The following is a 23,284-nucleotide window of genomic DNA, read 5'->3' as shown; positions in this document are numbered from 1 at the left end:
TGTTCTGAAATAGCCCCATTTTTTCAGTCGGGCTCTAGCCACTGACATCCTTTCCCTTAACCTGTCTCTCAGTTGCTTAGTGCAATATGTAGATAACCTTCTACTATGTAGACCATCACTCTCAATGTCAACATACTGCTCAACTTCTTGACTTCTAGGAAACAAAGGACACAGAGTCAGGTCCCCTTCCAAAGCTCAACTTTCCATCCTTGAGGTCAAGTGTCTAAGCTTTCTGTTATTCCCTAACAGCATGAACTCACTCCCATTCACAGACAGTTCCTATGCTCCCTCATCCCTCCAACCACCAAGGAAGAAATTCTCTCCTTCCTTGGCCTGGCAGGAAACCTCAGTGCCTGGATTCCCAGCTTTTCCCTTCTTGCTTGTCCCCTCTATGAAGTTAAGGGCCCTCTAACTGGGCCCCTGGACTCTACCAAGCCTGTCATGCCTGCTTTCTCTTGCCTCCAAGACACACTACAGACCTCAGCTCTGGCTTTCCCAGACAGTGACCAACGCTTATCCTGTGTCCTACTGACAAATGGGGAATGTCTCTGGGGGGTAGCAGACAACCGAGAGGGCCTATCTTTGCTCCTGTTACCTATCTTTCCAAATCGCTAGATATAAGAGTCAGGGGGTGTGAATGCTGCCTACGAGTGCTAGCGTCAGCCTCTCTATTGGCAAGGGGGTTTCTAAGCTCACCGTTGGCCACCCTCTATCTGTCCTCTCTTTACAAAGGCTCCATGATCTCCTGACTTAGTCAATGTTCTATTACTATGACAAGATACCTTGACCAAAGCAATTCTGATAAAAGAAAACATTTAATTGGGCACTTGCTTATAGCTTCAGAGATCATCATGGTGGGAAGCATGGCGACATGCAGGTGGGTGCTGGAGCACTAGATAAGGGCTACATTCTGATCTGTAGACAGAGCAGACAGAGAGAGAGAGAGAGAGAGAGAGAGAGAGAGAGAGAGAGAGAGAGAGAGAGAGAGAGACAGACAGAGACAGAGACAGAGACAGAGACAGAGAGAGACAGACAGACAGAGACTGGGCCTAGTGTGGGCTTTTGAAACCTAAAAGCCCACCCCCAGTGACACACTTCCTCCAAGGCCACACTGCCTAACCTTCTAATCCTTTCAGTTCCACTCCCTAGTGAGTAAGCATTCAAACATATGAGCCTATTGGGCTCCTTCTTATTCAAACGACCACATCTACCACACAAAGAGCCTCTCTACTTTGTCCCTTTCTGAGCGTCAACATTTTCACACCACCTCCTAGAAACTTTCAATGTCTCATTTGATTCCTACCTTCCTCTTAACTCCTTCCTAAGGCTCCTACCCTCGGCCATCTCTGCCTATAATCACTTAAAACCCTTACTTACCAGAGTCCATAACTCTCTACGTCTTCTTTGTTGTGTCCTGACGATACTTGGTTCATAGATGGAAACCCTCTCTCAGCTTTACTAGTTCCCACCAAGCGGGATCTGCCAGGTTTCCTCTGACCAGGTTATGGAGTCTGCTCCTTTACCAACAGGCCCCAATAGCTTTGGAAAGTGCTTATGACTGCTAAAGAGGCCAAACAGCATACCCACCCTCCTTCCTCCATTCTCCTCTTGGCTTCTCCAAGCCTGACTCCTACCTACTCGGAGTCCCAGCTACAGGCCCTAGCATCATCAGACAATTTAGGAGCCATGTTACCTGCTGCTAGAGCAACAAAATCACTCAGCTCCTCCCCAGGGGCCGCAGCTACCAGGTCAGTCCATTCATAGCTAGAAAGTCTGCTTTCCCATTAAAAAGTCCAGGTTTTACAACTTTGGGTGCAAAGGATGGACATGTTGCTTGCTGATGATACAAACTGGAGAGCATTTAAAGAAAGTTTAAATTACCCGAGTCTTTTAAGCAAAAGGAGCTTCAAGACTGAGACTCAGTTACCTGACAGATAAGTTGGTTCCAAGTGTAAAAGTCAGGCCTTGTGTTCTTCCAAGCTCACAGGCTTCCTACAGAGACAGGTAAACTCACAAACAGCATTCAATGAGAAAAACAAACTCAAAACTACCATGCAGTAATAACTGACTTAGAAATTGCTTTTTGCTATTCCTTTATGCTCCAATGATGATTTGAAAGGACTTGATTTTTCAATGACTACTCTCAATATGCACGTTGTAATGAAGATTAAAATTACTGGATGTTTCCAGAATGGAAAGGAAAATAGGTTTATACAGGTTGTGAAGGGCTGAGAAGGTGATTTAATGCATGTGAAAAATGAAGATTATGACGGCTGAATGTGCTGGATAGTTTTATGTCAACTTAACACAAGCTAAAGTCATGTGAGAGGAGGGAACTTCGATAAGGAAAATGATTGAGCTGGAGGGCATTTTCTTAATTAGTGATTATTGGGGGAAGGCTCATCCCATTGTGGGTGGGGCCATGCCTGGGCTGGTGGTCCAGGTTTCTTTAAGAAATCAGGCTGAGCAAGTCAGTCAACCTCGCTCCTCCACGGCCTCTGCATGAGCTCCTACCTCTAATTTTTCCCATTTGAGTTCCTGTCTTGACTTTCTTCAATGCTGAACCACAATGTGGAAGTGTAAGCCAAACAAACCCTTTTTTTTCTCCAAGCTTTTGGTCATGGTGTTTAATCACAGCATTAGCAACCCTGACTAAGACACTGGATGCTTCCTGCAAGGAAAGGAAAAATAGAAGGCTTATGTAAACTCTGAGGGTCTGAGGAAGTGATTTAAGGTGTGTGAAAAATGAGACTTAAGATGATAGATATGATGTTTAAACTTCAAAGTTTAACATATTAATTAATGGAGTTCTAATCTAGGTAGCAATTATAAGCACTGGCTACTAAAGTTTTATAAAAAGAAAATAATTAAAATTCTAATAGTAACAAGCTCAGACTCAAAATTTCAAATTTCCTTTGGATGTTTTCTTTTTTAACTATAGACTTTCAAAGTGCTTCTCACTGTGCAGGAAACATCTGTCCACCTGTCTATCCAGTCCGCTGGATAACGGGGCAAGCGAAGTGCTCATTGCTCCAGCTTCTCCCCCGGAACCACCCTCCAGGCCCTCAAGCTCCTCTTCCCCTTTGTTCTTATTCCTACCAGGACATTTCTGTCTTACTACCAACGGATGCTCATGCTTCTATCACACAGATAACTTTTTTCCACGCTTTATTTTTGCTATGGTTCAAAGGTGTGAGTCTGCTTGGGCTGTTGGCAGACACTTATTGACTGCTTTCTCTACAATGAGGATTTCAGTGCAGGTTATGGACAGTGGTCCTGCTGATATATCTAAAACTTTTATCTCTTTGTCAACTTAAAAAAATTCATGTAAGCTTTAGGGAGTTGTGACTTGAATCCGTCGATCACAGGTCCCTTGCCTAATAAATACTCCTTTCAGTCAACAGCTTAAGCTCTCCCATCTATCGCCTATCTTTGAGAATGGGCCCTTTCTTTGAGAATGGGCCCTCTTCCTGATGGGAGCTCTCTTTGTCCTCCTGACCCCCCAGGCAGTGGGACAGGCCTGGAAAGATAAAGATTCTCCTCAGCCCCTTAACTTTACCTTTGGTTCCTGAGCTACATCTATCTGAGCAGATTTCCACTCAGCTGGCAGATACCATCCGTGAATCAACCTCAGCCCTTCAACTACCCCCAAACTGGCTTGCTAAACCACCAAAAAGAGGCACTTGTCTCTCCTCCATGACAAATGCTGCTATTATGTGAACCAGTCCACCACATGTAAGAAAGGATTAAAACTCACACAAATGGTTTACAAACGATGGTCACCAGAAACTGACTCCAAAGTGGGATCCTTGCTGTACTGCTCTCTGGGGCCTGGCTTCTACCCCTCCTCAGCCCACTGGTCTCTATCTTTCTTATAATAATAACTGATCTTTGTATCTTTAGGTTCCTTCAAGAGAGAATTAATGAAATGACCTGAAGGTCAGTAAACCAGATGCTTCCGATGGCATTTCCTCAGGCATGTAAGCTTCTCTAGGTGCAAGCAGCTGGGCCCCACCCTAGACTCCCAGCCCCTGGAGGTGAGAGAGTGGCCAGGCCCTGCCCTACAGAAAAAAAAAAGGCTCAAAAGAGACCACATAGTCCCACCAATCTCTGAGCTTGCCCCAAGATCAAGCCACATAATCCCTCTAATCCCAGGCTCCTAGGAAAGCTCTGGTTCCCCCAAAGCCCTATATAAAGCCTGCCTCCTGCTCAGTTCTCTGCTGCTTCTCCCCTGAGCAGAGACAGCCACCCTCCTGAGTTTTTCCTCCGATAAATCTCTTGTGTGAGGTTTGTTGTGCAGTGTGATTTTGTAGTATTCCTTGGCTTCCGACTGCTAGGATATCTTTCCCCTCTTAGCTATAATACTTACAAGGTCTCCTACTACCAACATATGCCAGCTCGAGCCCCTGCTTTGGACCAGCATTCCAAACCACCAGTCAATAGGAAGTAGCCAGAGACTATCATTGGCCCTTATCATCGACAAAAGTCTGGATATTAGGTCCAAAGCAGCCCCCAAAATGGCAGTTCTAGGACAACGTCCTAAACAGAAGGATTTCAGCTGGATAAACGGAAGCCTAAAGGCAAGTGTCTGTTCACCAGAAGTCAGATTTCATAAGGTGGGCTGTTGCTGGAGTTTTCCTGCCTGGCCCACAGTCAGGACAAATCTCTGTCACCTGCCAGTCCCACAGCCTCTCAAACCCGACCAAGTAAACACAGAGACTTATATTGGTTTCAAACTGTATGGCCGTGGCAGGCTTCTTGCTAACTGTTCTTACAGCTTAAATTAATCCATTTCCATTAATCTATACCTTGCCACATGGCTCGTGGCTTACCGGCATCTTCACATGCTGTTTCTCATCGTGGCGGCTGGCAGTGTCTCTCTGACTCAGCCTTCCACTTCCCAGCTTTATTCTCCTCCTTGTCCCGCCTACACTTCCTGCCTAGCCAATGGCCAATCAGTGTTTTATTTATTGACTAATTAGCAACACATTTGCCATACAGAACATCCCACAGCACTTCCCCCCTTTTTTTTTTTCAAAAAGGAAGGTTTTAACCTTAACAAAATAAAATTACATATAATTTGGGAATTTGGGCGTAGCTTCTCTTACTACTTCCTGCTGGAGGGGGACGCTGTATCTTATGGGGAAACAAAGAAAATTTTAGGATTATGGAATAGTCCATGAGGCTGTATCGTCTGAGCCAGTTGCCTTGAAACCATTCTGGATGTTGGATCATCTGGGCCATGGTGTCATAGGAGACCTTTCAGGGGGTCTTGGCTGGTCAAACCTGATGTATCTTAATCTTGAACAAATCCATAGCCTCTGGCTTTCTGTGGAAACAAAAGCAGAGTCTCCTTTCCAAAGTAACATATCCTTATATCCAAATTTTGAAGTCAAGGTACCTTTAAAATATACATTTTGGCATAACTCAACAGCTTTTATAATCAAATATTTTTCTGCAGTTAAAAGTCCCAAAGACAACACAATGCAGATTCTCTGTGTAATATCCATTTTTATGTGGCTTATTTTTTATACTACCTTTACTGTCTCTTTAAAGACTTTATTTTTTAAAACTATGTATTTATTTCTATAACTCTATATATCATCTTTTTTGTCTCTTTCAAGCCTACGTATCTTTTACACACATTGTAAACTATTACATCTGAATCTGTCTTATTGTGAATCTATTGCCTTAAACTGCAGCAGCTGTGGCTGCTGGCTCCGCCCACCTCAGCTTCCCAACATGGCGGTGGTACTTTACCACCAGCTCTGGGAGCTATGTGGGTCTATGCTTTTATCCAAACAGCGTGTAGTCCAGAAACCTCTTTTTTTGTTTTGTACCTGCAAAGGCTAAATCCACCAAGCAGCTTAATGTGCCACTTGCAGAGGCCTCATTCCCGCCATACTGCAGGTCAAGCGTGCACGCTAGGAACCCACAAATAGCTCAAACTGGCAGCTGCCGCTCATTTGAGAGAGACAATTAGGAAGCTGTTTTTAGCTCCGTTTTAGAATCTTTTCTCAGGTTTTAGGTGGAAACTCTTGCCACCACGTTGGACGTCATTTGTAGCTTAAGTTTTCCTGCCTGGCCCACAGTCAGGACAAATCTCTGTCACCTGCCAGTCCCACAGCCTCTCAAACCCGACCAAGTAAACACAGAGACTTATATTGGTTTCAAACTGTATGGCCGTGGCAGGCTTCTTGCTAACTGTTCTTACAGCTTAAATTAATCCATTTCCATAAATCTATACCTTGCCACATGGCTCGTGGCTTACCGGCATCTTCACATGCTGTTTCTCATCGTGGCGGCTGGCAGTGTCTCTCTGACTCAGCCTTCCACTTCCCAGCTTTATTCTCCTCATTGTCCCGCCTACACTTCCTGCCTAGCCAATGGCCAATCAGTGTTTTATTTATTGACTGATTAGCAACACATTTGCCATACAGAACATCCCACAGCAGTGGGCAGTTTCTATTTGCCAGGAACACCCCTTAATCCACACCACAGGTCAACTACTTTGGACAAGGGCGTCTAGTTCCCAGCTCTTCTGAACAGCCATACCAGCTCAAAGCCCCCACTGCTGACTGTGAAAATCTGCTTGCTTCCCACCACTCTGCTGCTCTCTGGTGCCTCCAGACATAGCCGAGCAGTTTGGTCCCCAATAAACCTTTCTTTCTACTCAAAGGATGGACAACACACACACACACACACGATTTAAAAATTAAAACTAACTAAAGGCAGCCCTACTTAAGATAAGTCTCTGTGTTCAATAAACTAGTACCAATGTTGAATTCTGAAGCCAACAGATACAATAATGTCGGATGCAATAGATTTAGTCTTTTTAACAGAGTCTGTGATTTACCTGCCTTCTCTGAGCTCTCCACATCCACTTCTCAGGTTAACCACTAACCTGATTCTACATGGTATGTATATATGTATGTTGGTATGTACCATGAGTAGAGACTCCTCCCTCCATTCCATAAAGCTGGGATTGGTAGGAAGGAGCAGAAAAAAATGTACTCTGAGTAGCCCATATAGCTTACATGCTAAATGTCCCTCTGAAGGCAGTGTCTGAGCATTTCTGAATATTAGCTGAAGATTAAAAACCGAGTGTCAACTTCTAAAATCTAATGTAGTCTGGCAAGTGAAGCTGGTCTTTATTTCAAGTGGAAAATTTGAACTCAAATTGAAACAGGTGAGAACTACTTTATCCTATCCGGAGCTGGATATTAACCAATAGACCCTTATATTTGACTTCAAAAGGCATCCGTGTAGTCCTGCCTGGTATTGCATCATAAAAAGCAGCCTATATAATAAAGACACAATCAGAGACAAGTGTGATGCCTGGCCTTCGGCCCTTTGGCTAACTGTGAGACATGCCTTCTTCCAGAAGAGCACTGGACACATCAGCGTATCCTTTTCAAAACACAGCACAGGTTAGCAAGGTTCCGCTGATGTCAGAAGTCTGATCCTTTATGGTATTTCACCCTCTTTTCTGGGAAAAGCAGGAATAAATCCTTCTTCTGTCTCACTGTTGCTTTATCTCATGCTTGGGCCCCACTGACTATGGGTTTCTAATTTGGACTTGTAGATTAGAAAGTAATCATCTGTGTGATAGAAGGGGCAAGAGGACCTATTAGCATTTTCTGGCAGCTTCTTCTACCAGACCCACTGTTCTTAGATGACTTAATTTGGGGAAGAAAAGGCTGTTTATGACACATACTTTGTTTCAGTTCTCTGTGTTTAGAGATTCAGACACACAGTAAGGTAACGGATATGGACTTCACACTTGCACTTGTGAAACACGTATTTTCTTCTACCCAAGGAACATTAAAAGAATTGATAGTTTGCTCAAGGCAAGATTTAGGTATCTGTGTCTCTTGTGCTAACACTTTATAACAGGAATTCAGCAAATCGTGTTACTATCACGATGTTATCAACATATGGCATGTTTCAAAGACAATACCAAGGTAATGTAAGATCAGTCTGGGACTCAGTCCTTCTTAGACAAGTTGAACTATAAATAAAAAATATTTTTAGTCATTATAAAACAAAACGACTCTTTTTGGTGTGTAGGCAGAAATGGGATATTGGTATTTTTTTTTCTACAAGAAAAAAGTGTTAAAAAAAAACTCTACACAATGTTACAATTCTTTGTGTTTTATGAAAAGACTATTTAATATGTTAAGTAATGATACCATATGGTTTTTCATTTTTAGTGAATATAACATTATCTGATCCAAAAACATACATGGGCTTTATTGAGTTTCAAGTAAACAAAATGGTCATATTTATTTTAACACCTGGGAAAAGCCAGGCTGCACACAGCTGGCTGCCAGCTTGCCACACATTCCTAAGTTTACAATTACTACTAGTGTTCTCAAATCAAGCAAATGACAAACAGTTGCAGGTGGCCGAGACGCTCAGGAACAGAGCAGCTTTACCCAGCAGGTCTAAGATAGAGCACGTCAGTAATAGCACTCTTTCACAGACATCAGCATTATTCAACAAGGGCAGTTTCCAAATATTTTGTTAAAAATCACTTAAAGCGCACTTATGACTTCTAATACAAAATATATAAATGCTGATGTGTTTCGAAAGAAATCAGTCAGTCAAACATTAAAGAATGTTGTCAAAGAAAATCTGTTAAATAAAAGTCTAGGGTTTTTTTTTATTATTTATTCTGGAAGCAACCACATGCTCATATAATGAGGGTTGCCTACCCAGATTGTCTCTATGATCTAGAGGAAATGCAGTTAGTACCTCAGAGGAAAAACCCCATAATTTATAAACTCATTTTAGGTCTTAAGATTATACAAGTTGAATTATGGTGTTATGTTTTCTTTTATATAATTATGTCTGAAGTCTTAAACTAAGCAGCATGTAAAGTATAATAAAAGGAATATTTATACAATACCACTCAGTTTAAGGGGAAAAACCTGACTGTGGGAGTCTAAATACTTCTTTACCCTTGTTTCTTTCATCTGTCCCTCAGAGATGACTACTTCTCTCAATGTTTCTTATTTTGTTTTCTTGATTTGCCTCATGATTATATCACAGGAAGTTACACCCATAATCAACTTAATGCTACTTTTGAGCATTTTGCAGTTGGTATTAAGACAAGAACACTATAGATTTTCTCTTTTATTTTATCCAATATGTCATTGCTAAGGCACTCCCAAGATCTTGTGAACAGCTATAATTTGTGTCTTTAATTTTGATGCATAGTGTTCTATTATATAACAGCATTAGATTGCATTCATCCATTCTGTTGGTGGGCATTGAGTGTATTTCCAATTTTTCCCAGTTCCTCTAGTACTAGTGAATTGCTTAAGTTTCTTGTAAATTTTCCTGTGGAGTTGTCTTTTTCTGGTAAGTGCTCTTTAAACCTTGTGGACACTAATTCCTGGCTAGCGATATATTACAAATATCTCTTCGCAGTGGCTTATCTTTTAACCCTTTCATGTCTTTTGATGGATAAATGTTGTCAGCTTCAATGTGCACTAGTTAACTTTTCCTTATTTTTCATAGCAATTATCAGATATCAGGAAGTCTTGCTATGAGAGCTAAAAAGCTATACTTTTTAGAGTGGGGGAAACGTGGTTCTCCCGTAGATCGGAACAGCACATCTTTTTATTTAATGACATCTGAAGAAATTATGACCGAGGCGAACAGCCCCTTAATGATTGGTTTCATGGCAGCTAATAACTTAGTTTGCTGGATGATCAATCAGGAGCTGTAAAGGCACATTTGTCTAAAAGCTTTTCTATATTGATCACTTAGCTATTATAAATCAATAGAGAAGATGCCTGTAAAGGACACTTTTGTCACATATGAGTTAATAATAGATGGATTTAGTGCCTTTGTTTACCAGAAGAGATAAGCAAATTGTAAATATTATGGTTCGGAGAAACCAGGGAGAGCTCTTTGAAGTAAATCTAGTCTGGATGTGACTAAAGCCCAACGCCCTGAGTCAGTCAGTGGTGTACCCTTTTCAGAATGACACCGAACTATAACGGGACATCTGTAGCCACGGAAGGCTGATTCTTCTCACTCCCCACTATTAATATTCTTCTACTGAGTTTTCCCCATATATGACTTATTACAGGTAGGAGGGGAGATAAAACCTCAAAAGCCAAACATTAGTGGCCTAGACTAAAAGAATGAGGTCTGTTAGCATTCAGACGTTACCTGGCCTGCCCCTTGGGGACCCGGCAGGATGCACTTGATCCCAGTCATTGCACCAAAGGTTATGGTTAAAAAGGGCGGCAGCGACCCTGGCGGGTGGGAGCGGGGGCACGGTGGAAAGTCACTCACACCACGCAGGCAGCAGACAGCGCTCACATGGAGGATTTTACGGGGTGGGGGAGGGAGGGAGAGGAGCTGAGGAGAAGAAAGGAAGAGGAGGCAGGCAAAGGGAGGAGAGGAGGTGCAGACAGGACCTGGTGGGAACCGAGCGGGTGGGGGAGAGGTTTGCCTTTAACAAGGGATTTAGAGCATGCGGATAGAGGCTGTGCATCCACGCAGCGCATGTGCACAGACTACGGCCCTAGGACCAGGGCTGTCTAGGTATTTACCTGAAGGTTATCAAGTACGTCCTGACAGGCCCCCAAAGGCCGGGCCAGGTAATGTCTAAATGCTGACAAGGTCTTCACAGAATGGCATTGATTCCTAAGATCTACGCACTCACTCAAGGAAACAACAGCAATAACCACGTTTTTAAATTCTAAAAGGGTCTGCTTTGGAGGATGCGAAGCCTCAGCTCCCTGAGGGGCCACCATCTCCCAGTAGGGAAGAAATGGAACCCCTTTAAACCCCCTTTCCGTGTGCAAAGTGGAACACCTTTCCTTACCTACTGGGTTTTGTGGCTAAGTCAGAAACTAAAGCTAACATAAGTATAGCAGAGGAGCATACATGCTTTATTTAATAGTTTCATATATATGTATAGTTATATATAGTTATATATATATATGAATATATATATAGCTTCATATATATATTCTTATAAGAAAAAAGGAAGACTTCAGTAAGCTATTTAGGCTTCTCTGGATTTTAATTGTTTGTATTTTATTTTACTTTATCACAGACTTCATCATGTTTAATGGGGAAATTAAGAACATGGTTCTCAAACTCCATGGATGCTGTACAGGAACACAAACTCACAGATTAAATGTGGGAGACATTTGCAGCACTACTCACAATAGCAAACAAATTTATTAATTATTTTTGGTTTGGTGGGTTTTTAATTTATTTTACTCAAAGAGTAACAGCATCCCATATGTGTATAACAATTACATGTCAAAAGACTTGTGTGTCTTTGCCTTCCTGTAAGTACTTTGCATTTTAAAACAAAGAATGATACACTGGGGAAATGTGAAGAGAAAGGACTTAGGCTAGAAACAGTAAGTCATGAAATAATGTTAGGAAATAGATGGGGAAATAGAAATGAAGGTTATTTTGTTTGTTTGTAGAGATCCAAGACAAAAACAGGAAGAATGAAGGTCTTAGACTTTTTTCCTTGTAGGGGTATTTGGGCACTATTTGGGGAATGGTGAAATAAAGGTTGTAAGTTACAGCTATTAGGTTGACAATATATCCATTTTTTTCTCTAAATTTTCCTTAAATTTGCTTTCAAAATACTTAAAGAATTTATTTACAAAAGGAATGAAGAGGGGAAGATGGTGCCATGGAGATACTGAAAAATAAAAACTGAAAATGAAACTAAGGTGTCCTGTACTGAAGTCAAGGGATCCACCTAAGACTGACCAAGTAAAGATGTCAGGAGAGATGGAAGACACACGCTTCTCTTGACTTTCACTATTCTACAAGAAACTGCAGAAAGACCCAGAAAAGTTCCTCAGTGACCCTACACTTTCACCCCTCAGAGAGGAAAGACAGAAGAGAGTTCAATTAGCATAATCAGAGGTTTATTCTGGCGTAAGGACAGCCAGCCAATCAGCAGGGACTTCACCGTGAGGAGACATTGAGATCTCCAGCCAATCAGCAGGGGCTTCACTGTGAGGAGGGGACATTGAGATATCTGGCAATCACTGCCTTGTGGTCCTGGTAAGAAGATGATCCCTGTAGTTGTGATAATCACAATCAAACATGTTATGTGCTAAGTGTTGTTAGGGTGGTTTACATGAATTAATGCATCTAATACTCACAAATCTTCAAAAGAGGTACTAATATTATTTATTTAATATTAAATATTTATAATATTATAATAATATTAAGAACAGAAATACTACTACACAGCTCTGAAGTGGTAGATTTTTTTGTTTTAAGTTTGGAGTTAAAAATTCAGTGCCGCCGGGCGGTGGTGGCACACGCCTTTAATCCCAGCACTGGGAGGCAGAGCCAGGCGGATCTCTGTGAGTTCGAGGCCAGCCTGGGCTACCAAGTGAGTTCCAGGAAAAGGCGCAAAGCTACACAGAGAAACCCTGTCTCGAAAAACCAAAAAAAAAAAAAAAAAATTCAGTGTGCCTGGCATGGTGGTATACATCTTTAGTTTCAGCACTTGGGAGGCATTGGGAGGCAGAGGCAGGTGAATCTCTGTAAAGCCAGTTCCAGGCCAGCCAGGGGGAAGTAACGACAACCTGTCTCAAATATCTGTCCTAAAACATTCCATGGGAAAGAAAATGAGATTTTTATAACAGAGATCTATGTCTCCTAAACTATAGTGAAATCAAAGCTTGTCATTTTTAAGAGGTAAACAAAAATACTTATTTTACAATAAATATATTATAATCCAAGCTTACATAACTCAGCAAAGTGATTTCTGTCCAGAGCCAAGCATGGTTTTCAGTATTTGAACTTAATGCTTCAAGTACCATGGTTTTAATAAAGTTGACACTGTTGGTCCACCATCAACTAACTATGTACTTTTGAATAACGGAAACAGGTAAAGATTTTTTACATTTGAAAATTATGTTGAAATTTCATTAATCACCCAACATCAGTCAACTTCAATTGTGTAGGATTCAAGCAATAATGGTGATTTCATGGTGACATGGTGACTGACAATATCTTTTGGTGCTTATTATGCACCAGCTCTCATACTAAGTACTCAGTTCTTATTCTTTGAAACTGCAGAGGAGATGTGGGCTCTGAGAGTCTGCAGCTAGCCTAGGCCATTTCCCTAGCAGAGTATCCAGACCTACTGACTGCAGGCAGACTACAATGCTTCCTCAACATGAAATATTTTTGTCAAATTTAGCCACAAACAATGCTAGATTAAATAGGAATACATCAAGAACTAGTAAAATGGCTCAAGGCTGTACACTTATGAAAATATTGCACTATCTAATAAATCATGTTTGCCAATTAAGAGTCACTAGTACACAAAAATATTCAGAAAACAGGCGTATGTCAAGCCAAACAGAGCACGTCATCCATTCTATCAGATACAGATGGGACAACACTCCTGCCAACCTTCCCACATTCCAGGTTGTTAAATCAAAACCCTCTTTTAAAAAAATCTAATACTTCAGGTGTTGTGGCACAAACTTATTAGCTGCAGTTGCTCAAAAGGATGAGAGTGAAAAGTTACCTGAGCCAGGGAGTTGGAGATCATCTTAAGGGGTATTGAGAATCTGTCTGAAATAGCATAGCATAGCTAAGTAAAAAACATCACAAGCCAGGTGGTGGTGGCGCACGCCTTTAATCCCAGCACTCGGGAGGCAGAGCCAGGCGGATCTCTATGAGTTCGAGGCCAGCCTGGACTACCAAGTGAGTTCCAGGAAAGGCGCAAAGCTACACAGAGAAACCCTGTCTCAAAAAAAAACAAAAACAAAAACAAAAAAAACAAAAAAAAATCACAAAATAAAGATGTTGCCTAAATTATGGAGGGGGTTATGTCCCAAGAAACCTGATATAAATTGAAAATATTAAGTTAAAATGCACTTACTGTACCTAATCTATTGAACATTCTAGCTTAGAAACAGTGTCCTGTAGACTGTGGGCTGTTCACCCACATGATAGTGTGGTTACTGGGGAGCAGCACTCACTGACACTGATCAGCATCATAGGACTATAGTATGGAAGGCACTAAACCAGAAAACATCAAAATTTAAAAACGGTTTCTGCTGAATGTGCAATGTTTTCATGCCTTAGTGAATGTTAAAGAGTGCAAGTTATTCTAAGTAAAGAACATTATGTCCTCTTCAAAACTATGGTCATTCATGGTTACCACCTGCCATCCTGGTGGTTGGGAGGTGGAGGCAGGAAGATTGGAAGGCCATCCCGAGATACAAAGAAGGTTCTGTTTTAAATAAACAAACACAACAAAACTAGGTATTTATCAATACAGTTCAGAAATGCTTTTGGAGAGTTCAAGGCACCTAAGAGAAATAAATGCATCTAAAATCAAGAACAGAAGTTTCTTTGATGTTACATTGTGCTACTTCATAGTATCTATTATATTCTCTTAATACATTAAGGTTCCTAGTTCATATTGATAGATTTTAAACATAAGACCACTGTGATGGTTTGAATAAGATTGGCCCTCTGGGCCCATATATGAATGCTTAGTCTTTGGGGGAGTGGCACTATTTGGGAAGGATTAGGAGGTGTTGGAGAAGGTTTGGCCTTATTGGAGAAAGTGTGTCACTGGGAGTGAGCTCTCAGGTTTTCAAAAGCCCAAGCCAGGCTTAGTATTGCTCTCTTCCTGCTGCCTGTGGATCCAGATGTAGAACTCTCAGCTACTTCTCCAGCACCATGTCTGCCTGCATGCCAACATACTCCCTGCCAAGATGATATTGAACTAAACCTCTGACACTGTAAGCCAGCCCCAGTTAAATACTTTCTTTTATAAGAATTTCCTTAGTCATGGTGTCTCTTCAAGTAATAGAGCACTACTAAGACAACCCCCTATCCCCAAAAGTTCATTTTTGTAAAGAAAAAAATGGAGAAAGTTCCAAGAACTGTATAAAAATTGGAGAGATTTTCAAAGACCGTTCTGTGGATTAGTGCCGGAGTAGAAGTGGACTCTTACCTTCCCGATGACAAGTCCCGAGCTACTCTTCTGCCATGCCTTCATTTCTCTCTATCTCTTAAATGTCTATGATAACTATACTATATAAACACCCTATCACCCTGAGCATAGTGCTCAGAAGTGACCATTCATAACTAGTAAACACAAATAAATATATTCATCCCACACACTATGTGTGTGTGTTGCGTGTGAAGGTCAGAAGGCAACCTCAGGAGTCAGTTCTCAGGTTTTATATACTTTTTTTTGAGATAGGGTCTCTCACTGGTCTAGCCTGGATGTTAGCAGATTAGGCTGGCCAGCCTGTAGGCCTAGGGATTTGCCTGTCTCCACCTCCTTTACACTCGGACAAGAACATGCTTTACATGTCCAGTTTTTTTCATGTGGGCTCTGAGGGGCTCTAGGGATGGAATTCAGGTCTTCTTGCTTTCAAGGAAAGCACTTTACTGAATTAGCCATCTCCCAAGCCCCTGTGCCCAGTAATATGGATGGCAACTTAGTATTTAACCCGACTACACACTGGTCAAGTATAACTTCAGCAAAAATCTCTTAATTCATAAAGTACAGGTTGTTAGCTTCCTTCTGTACAGTGTAAGGACTCTTGGAAGAACTTAAAATGGTGATATACTTGGTTACTGATTTGTAATTTATAGTACATTTTACATGTTATCCTAGCTGATGGCTCTCAACAATTTTTTAAAAAATATATCTTATTATAATATAATTTTAAGCAATAAACTAAAGGGAACTTGTTTTAAATGAATGGCTTATGGAGTTTTTGGTTTCTGGCTTAAAATGCCATGCAGTAGTAGAAACAGATTTCAAAAGCATTGTGCTCACGCTGCCAAACTTCCTTCTAAACATTATGCTTATAGCTCTGGCTTTTGCTGCACTCGTGGCCAGGAGGGCTGGGGTCAAAGAGGAGGCTCATAACTGACCACAGTGCTGAGTGTGAGCAGCTGCAGACGCTCAGCTATGGGTGAGTTGTCTGTATCGGCTCCCCCCACATAAGATCAGGGAACACGGTGGATGAGGACTGAGCTGTGGAAAGGTAACTTCTTGACGTAACAAAGCTATGGCACATATCAACTCACAGTGGTTGTGGTTACCTATACAAGACTTGTACACGATCAAGCCAGTCTAAATTCCAGAAGACTGGGGAAGGGGCTGCGTCTGTAACTGAGGATGTATTGGTAGTTGACAGCTGCTGAGGTCGGAGGAGTCACTCTTCTTCGGGAAGTAGCTGCTGGCAGATTGTCCATGTTGCAGTTGATGGATTCCATACCTGTGGTGATGCAATATTCTGAAAATATCTCTTACATTCTAAACGACTAAGGCTTTTGCTAGACATCACAGTCAAAATTAATAATACACCTTGAAGTCACTTAAGATTTACAACTGCTGGTTTCCTCCCATGTACTCAAACTGTTCAACCTGCCCTTAAAAGAACAATGTAACAAACAATTGTACTTGTCTTGGATTCCCCACGGAATCAACTTTTACAGCCTTACCTAATTCATAGCTGCAATCTGAAGTAATGAACTCTTCCTTGCGCCTGACCCAGAGTTGTGTATGTGAATTGTTTGCTGAAGGCAGCAAATACAGAAGGTGAAAGCAACTTCCTAAAATCTGCCACAGGGGTTGAAACTGACCATTTGAAGTGATTGGTTGATAAACAATGACGTTTGTTATGTGGATCAGTTGGAGACAGTTACTTAACCCCTTGTAAAACTGTTAAGACGTCTGTGAAGAATCTCTTTTCTCCCCATGTGATGCTTTCTATACTGTGCAATAGAAAGTGAAGTCCTTTGTTAGGGACAGACAGTCACCACTCACAGACAGACACCACTCACAGACACAGCTCATACACAGACAGACACACAGCATAGACACCCAGACACAGGGCCAGCAGATTCACAGGGCAGCCTTCACGCAGGCACAGATTCAGACTCAGACAATAGACAAGAGGACAGATGGCATAGGGAGCATAGGAAGGAGAATTAAAATCTAGGCTCACTCTGGGCTAAATGACTCCAGGGGAAGTACTTTCATTCCTTTCCTTAATGGGACACTGATGTGTGTCGGTAACCTGGACTTAATCACTAATGTGTTATAATATACACATCCATGTACATATGGATTAATAGGATTTTCAATAACTATAAAAATATATCGAGGGCAAGGGGTGTAATGAACCAATTACAGTCAGTTTCTATGGACAGGAACTTAGGAATAGCTTTGTTGGGTGGCACTGAGCACAGGTCTCCTAAGAAGATGTAAGGAATCTCAGATAGGGCCAAATCATCTGGAGGCCTCCTGAGAGCGAGGATTTGCTGTTCAGACAGCTCACTGTCTTGACTCCTGGCAGAAGGCACCTGCCCTGTCCTTTACTTCCTGGCCATACAGATCTTGCCATAAAGCTCCCTGAGTCATGTCAGCTGGATTTCCCAAATTCATAAAAAGCCATAAAAAGCAAGTAAACAAAAAAAATCAAACAAAAACAAATCCATAAACCCATGTACAACCACTATTTCAACCACATATAGAATATTTCTATCACCAAACAGTTCCTTTGGGTGTCTTTACCATCCTCCACCTTCCACTCCTGGTACCTGGCAACCACAAAGTCTTCTGTGACTGTTAACTACCTTGTATTTTCCAGAACTTGTAATTAAATAACATGTAGCTTTTGTGTAGGTTTCTCTCGCTCATGTGATGTTTGTGAAAGGTTGTATGTTGTATGTTGTATGTTGTCTGTTGTAGTCCATGATTTCTTTTTCTTGCTAGGTAGTGCTTTCCACTGTATTACTAAACCACAAAAATGATTTTTAAATTATTTCTTTTATTTTTTGAAATTATAGTTGCAAAAATTACAACATCTCTTGCTTCCCTTTCCTCCCTCCAAACCTTCCCATATACTTTCTTTCTCTCTTTGAAGTTCATGTCCTCTTTTTTCACTAATTGTTATTGCATGAATACATGGATATACATATTCTTAAATACATAAACATAGCATGCTCAGTCTGTTTAGCCTTACTTGTATGCATGTTTATCAACTGAACTCTATCAATAAAATATTGGTCAACACTGTTTCTGTTTTTTTCTCTTATCTAAGTGCCTACATAATATTCTGAATTTTGTTTTGCTGTGGGATGTTCTCTGTATGTCAAATGTGTTACTCTGATTGGTCAATAAATAAATCACTGATTGGTCAGTGGCCAGGCAGGAAGTGTAGGCGGGACAAGGAGGAGAATAAAGCTGGGAAGTGGAAGGCTGAGTCAAGAGAGACACTGCCAGCCGCCACCATGACAAATAGCATGTGAAGATGCCGGTAAGCCACGAGCCATGTGGCAAGGTATAGATTAATGGAAATGGATTAATTTAAGCTGTAAGAACAGTTAGCAAGAAGCCTGCCACGGCCATACAGTTTGTAAGCAATATAAGTCTCTGTGTTTACTTGGTTGGGTCTGAGCGGCTGTGGGACTGGCAGGTGAGAGAGATTTGCCCTGACTCTGGGCCAGGCAGGAAAACTCTAGCTACAAATGGTGTCCAACGTGGTGGCAAGAGTTTCCACCTAAAAACTGAGAAAAAAGATTCTAAAACGGAGCTAAAAACAGTTCCTAATTGTCTCTCTCAAATGAGCGGCTGCTGCCGGTTTGAGCTACTGGTGGTTTCCTAGCGTGCATGCTCAACCTGCAGTATGGTGGGAATGAGGCCTCTGCAAGTGGCACATTAAGCTGCGTGGTGGATTTAGCCTTTGCTAGTACAAAACAAAAAAAAAGAGGTTTCTGGGCTACACGCTGCTTGGCTAAAAGCATAGACCCACGATAGCTCCCAGAGCTGGTGGTAAAGTACCACCGCCATGTTGGGAAGCTGAGGTGGGTGGAGCCAGCAGCCACAGCTGCTGCAGTTTAAAGCAATAGATTCACAATAAGACAGATTCAGATGTAATAGTTTACAATGTGTGTAAAAGATACGTAGGCTTGAAAGAGACAAAAAAGGTGATATATAGAGTTATAGAAACAAATACATAGTTTTAAAAAATAAAGTCTTTAAAGAGACAGTAAAATTAATATATAAAATAAGCCACGTAAAGATGAATATTACACAGAGAATCCGGATTGTGTTGTCTTTGGGATTTTTAACTGCAGAAAAACATTTGATCATAAAAGATGCTGAGTTGCTGATATGTAGAACTGAATTGTATTGCAAAATAAATTAATAAAAAAAAAAAGAGAAAAAAAAAAAAAAGATGCTGAGTTAAATCAATATGTATATTTTAAAGATACCTTGACTTCAAAATTTGGTTGTAAGGATGTGTTGCTTTGGAAAGGAGACTCTGCTTTTGTTCCCACAGAAAGCCAGAGGCTATGGATTTGTTCCAGATTAAGATACATCAGGTTTGACCAGCCAAGACCCCCTGAAAGGTTTCCGATGACACCATGGCCCAGATGATCCAACATCCAGAACGATTTGAAGGCAACTCGCTCAGACATAGACCCTCATGGACTACTCCATAATTCTAAAATTTTCTTTGTATCCCCATAAGATACAGCGCCCCCCTCCAGCAGGAAGTAGTAAGAGAAGCTATGCCCAAATTCCCAAATTATATGTAATTTTACTTTGTTAAGGTTAAAACCTTCCTTTTGGAAAAAAAAAGGGGGGGAAGTGCTGGGGGATGTTCTGTATGGCAAATGTGTTGCTGATTAGTCAATAAATAAAACACTGATTGGCCAGTGGCCAGGCAGGAAGTGTAGGCGGGACAAGGAGGAGAATAAAGCTGGGAAGTGGAAGGCTGAGTCAGAGAGACACTGCCAGCCTCCACCATGACAAACAGCATGTGAAGATGCCGGTAAGCCACGAGCCATGTGGCAAGGTATAGATTAATGGAAATGGATTAATTTAAGCTGTAAGAACAGTTAGCAAGAAGCCTGCCACGGCCATACAGTTTGTAAGCAATATAAGTCTCTGTGTTTACTTGGTTGGGTCTGAGCGGCTGTGGGACTGGCAGGTGAGAGAGATTTGCCCTGACCCTGGGCCAGGCAGGAAAACTCTAGCTACATTGTTTTCTGGCCCCAAAAGCCTAAAATATTACTATCTAATCTTTAACAGAAAATGTATAATAACCTTTGAACAACAAACTATTGATGAACTTGGACATGCTCAAAATCTACCTTACAGTTACTGACTCACCCAGATTTTAATAAAGTTACAGCTAAATTTTATTCACATCAAATTATGAAAAGCAAACATTGGCTCACATGACTAACAAGATTACAATACACTATATATTCAAAACATGTGTGTCTGTGTACAGTCACAAATAACACAGATTTATGACTTTCAGAAAATTATTATTGGCATGAAAATGTGGCAATATATATGTTAAAAATTCTAATTTTTATTTAAAAATTTATTTATTTTTGCTATAAAATTGTTATTTTAAAACATTGGAATATAAAATGATTTTTTAGAGCTTTAGCATTTTTCAAAAGAGTAAATGTTCAAAAGAAATAATCAAGAGACCAAATAATTGTTTTGCCTTCACATAGGGACAGGTCAGTGGTTACTCAAGATTAGCAGATGGCTGTCTTTGTGCATGTGACCGAAAGGTCACCACGGGTGGGGGCTAGTCCACTGCAGGCTGTGGAAGCCATGCAGCAGGCTCCTTACCGTGGGCTTTCAATGGAGTCACAGTTTCAGTTAACAGCCTAGGACTTAATATATAGACAACTGGCATATGAAGACTTTCTCTTCTTTGTGCAAAAAAAAAACTTAAGACATTTCAGTCAGTGGTAATGAATTTGTTACAAATTTCAAACCTTTACTATAAGCAAACACAACAGCATTTCATTGCTAAACTTGGTTATTTAGTTGCAGTCTTCTCGTCCAACTGCTTGAGCCATGTTGTGCTTCTAAGACATGGATTTTTAATTCTTATTCTAAATTAAGTTTCATAATTTTACCAATTTAATGTTGTCAATTAAGTTGCTATGTAAGGTTAAGTAAAAACCATAAAATAAAGAGAATATTTAAATCTCTTGTCCATACCTTAAAAATGGGACTTTCTCATTGTAAATAACCTTCCCCTAGAATTTCTTGATTTATTTTGTATCCCTTTTTTTCATATGGGCCATTTCTAAATATCTATCTGTACTCTAAGTGACATCTCTTCAAACTAATGTTCCATAACAACTTAATTAAATTTTCCTTACAACAAACAGTACAGTGCAGATCCTTGCTCTGTATTTCAGTACTTTAATGAAAAGATCTAATTCAAGAAAAAAATTAAAGATCATTCCATCGTTAGAAAGTATTGTATTCTCCATTCACATAAAAATTAAGGAATAATAGCAACTATTATCATTGGAGTTGTTCACAGATTAGGGTTTTTTCAGGTCTATGAAATATCCGTGGGGTTAAAGTCTTTGGCCTTTTAAACCCATTAGAGAGTCACCTATATCTGTCCTGCTATAGAATGTGATAGTTATTTGAACAATTTTGTTAGGTAATCTTACCAGTTGGGCTTGGGATAGAGCTCGGTGGTAGAATGTCTGCCTAGAAAAACCTTACCAGACAGAAATGAATAATGAGAAAATCTATTTTTTGTTAGTGTTTGAGGTTCCACTAAGATTTATTATTCACTTTTAAGAAAGACATGAGTTGTGACATTATATCCCACAAGACCTATTTTTAAAACAAGAAATTATCAGTGACAGGAAAAATAAAACAAGAAAGAGGGCCTATATTTAAAATCAGTGTCCTTCTCTGGAAATACACAGGGAAACTTAAAAAGTTTAAAGTTTAAAAAAAAGTGTTAAAATTAGTAGAAATATTAAAAAGACACTTAAAATTCTAGGTCTGGAAAAGGTGCTGGGAAACATATACATCACAATGTGATGACTTCTTACAAGTCAATCATCAGTGTTCTATTCAGAAAGAAAGCTTTTCAGATGTATTAGGCAAAAGTAGAGAAAACCCACAATTATTAATGATGCATGAGCCAGAAAATTAGAGTAAAAGCCAATTACAATCATGGAATCTGCATCTGTTCATTACAACTCTGTCAGTTTTCCAGAATATGAGCCTAGGAAGTTTTTTACAAATGACGTAAATGGAAATGTGTTTAGAAACGGCTTAACAATGTGTGCAACATGCAAAAAATGTGATGTTACAGCTAAGAAGGAATTCACTCTTCTTCACCCTGCTCTTTATATAGACTCCTCCTGCTGCCATTTCTACGGACATTTTTCTTACTCTGTATAACTCTGTCATTAAGTGACTGACTCAACATTCTCTGAATGTTTGAAATTTCCACTCCTTTTTTCTCGTAGATTATGAAACATTTCCTACCAGGATGCAGAGTGGATCTCCAAGAATTCAGAGATTTTAGAGAAACTATATTAAATACACTTGATAAGTGTGTGGCAAATGTTTAATCTTCTTGGGGTCATTTTTAATTCATGAGCTCAGCTTTCTGAGAAATCAATGAACATCCTGGGGTACATGATATTTAGCTGGGTAGGAGCTGTCTGTCTTCAAGAGAAAGGCAAGTCACTTTAAGTGTTGAATACATTTAAAAAAACCTGAAAAATAATAATAACAAAGGAATTAGACTGAAGAAAACAAGTGACTTCTGGAGATGAAGCCCCTTGGTACTAGGAAAGGGCATTTATCATTAAGAAAGTTTCAAATGCTGGGTGTTCTCCCTTCTCCAAAATGTTCACAGTGCACACACGATATTGAATATTCTATAATCAAGGCACAAGAAAGAATCCAACTTGATTTTGTACATGAAAATTCTTTCTTCATTTTGAAAATTTCACTCTTCATATTTTTCCAGAGACGACAACTTGGAAATGTCTTGATAACTATAAATATTCAGACATTACTGTCAAAAGTAAACAGAGCCCACATGTGACTAAGTGAACAATAAGCTGAAGGGATTTGGAAATTAAAGAAATAGAGAGGTGAGCTCTTCTTGATCACTATTCATTCAACAAATATCTACTGCACACTAATCATGCCACAAGTAATGACAAACACGTGGCACACAGTTGGCATTTTTCAGATGTTGTCCATGTCCCTATCTTTGCATTGATATTAGTGGAGGTTCTTGTCAGTAACAGAAATAAAAATACAAACAGTGGTTAGATGATAAGATCATTTCAAAAAATGAAAATTGAGAAAAATTATGAATGCTCATTTACAACAAATAGTAACATAGAGAAGCTAATGAAAGTGTCTTGGGAGCTGGAGACAGAGCTCAGTGGTAGAGCTCTTACCTGGCCGGCATAA

The 23,284-nt window shown here is 40.3% G+C and overlaps 1 protein-coding gene across 1 annotated transcript in view; it reads right to left on the bottom strand.

Moving 5' to 3' along the window:
- The window catches only part of LOC128117476 (60S ribosomal protein L9-like), a 57,955-nt gene that overhangs the window by 24,792 nt on the left and 9,879 nt on the right, over positions 1-23,284 (bottom strand). Inside the window, exon 2 of the mRNA XM_052749395.1 lies at positions 16,096-16,271. The gene's annotated coding sequence lies outside the window, so the exon portion shown is untranslated. The remainder of the gene's footprint in view (positions 1-16,095; positions 16,272-23,284) is intronic.

This window comes from Peromyscus californicus, unplaced genomic scaffold, assembly GCF_007827085.1.
Source record: "Peromyscus californicus insignis strain IS unplaced genomic scaffold, ASM782708v3 Scaffold_21__1_contigs__length_65335640, whole genome shotgun sequence".
NCBI lineage: Eukaryota > Metazoa > Chordata > Mammalia > Rodentia > Cricetidae > Peromyscus > Peromyscus californicus.
Note: the sequence above shows the minus strand (reverse complement) of the source record. Positions and strands in the feature narration are given on the sequence as shown.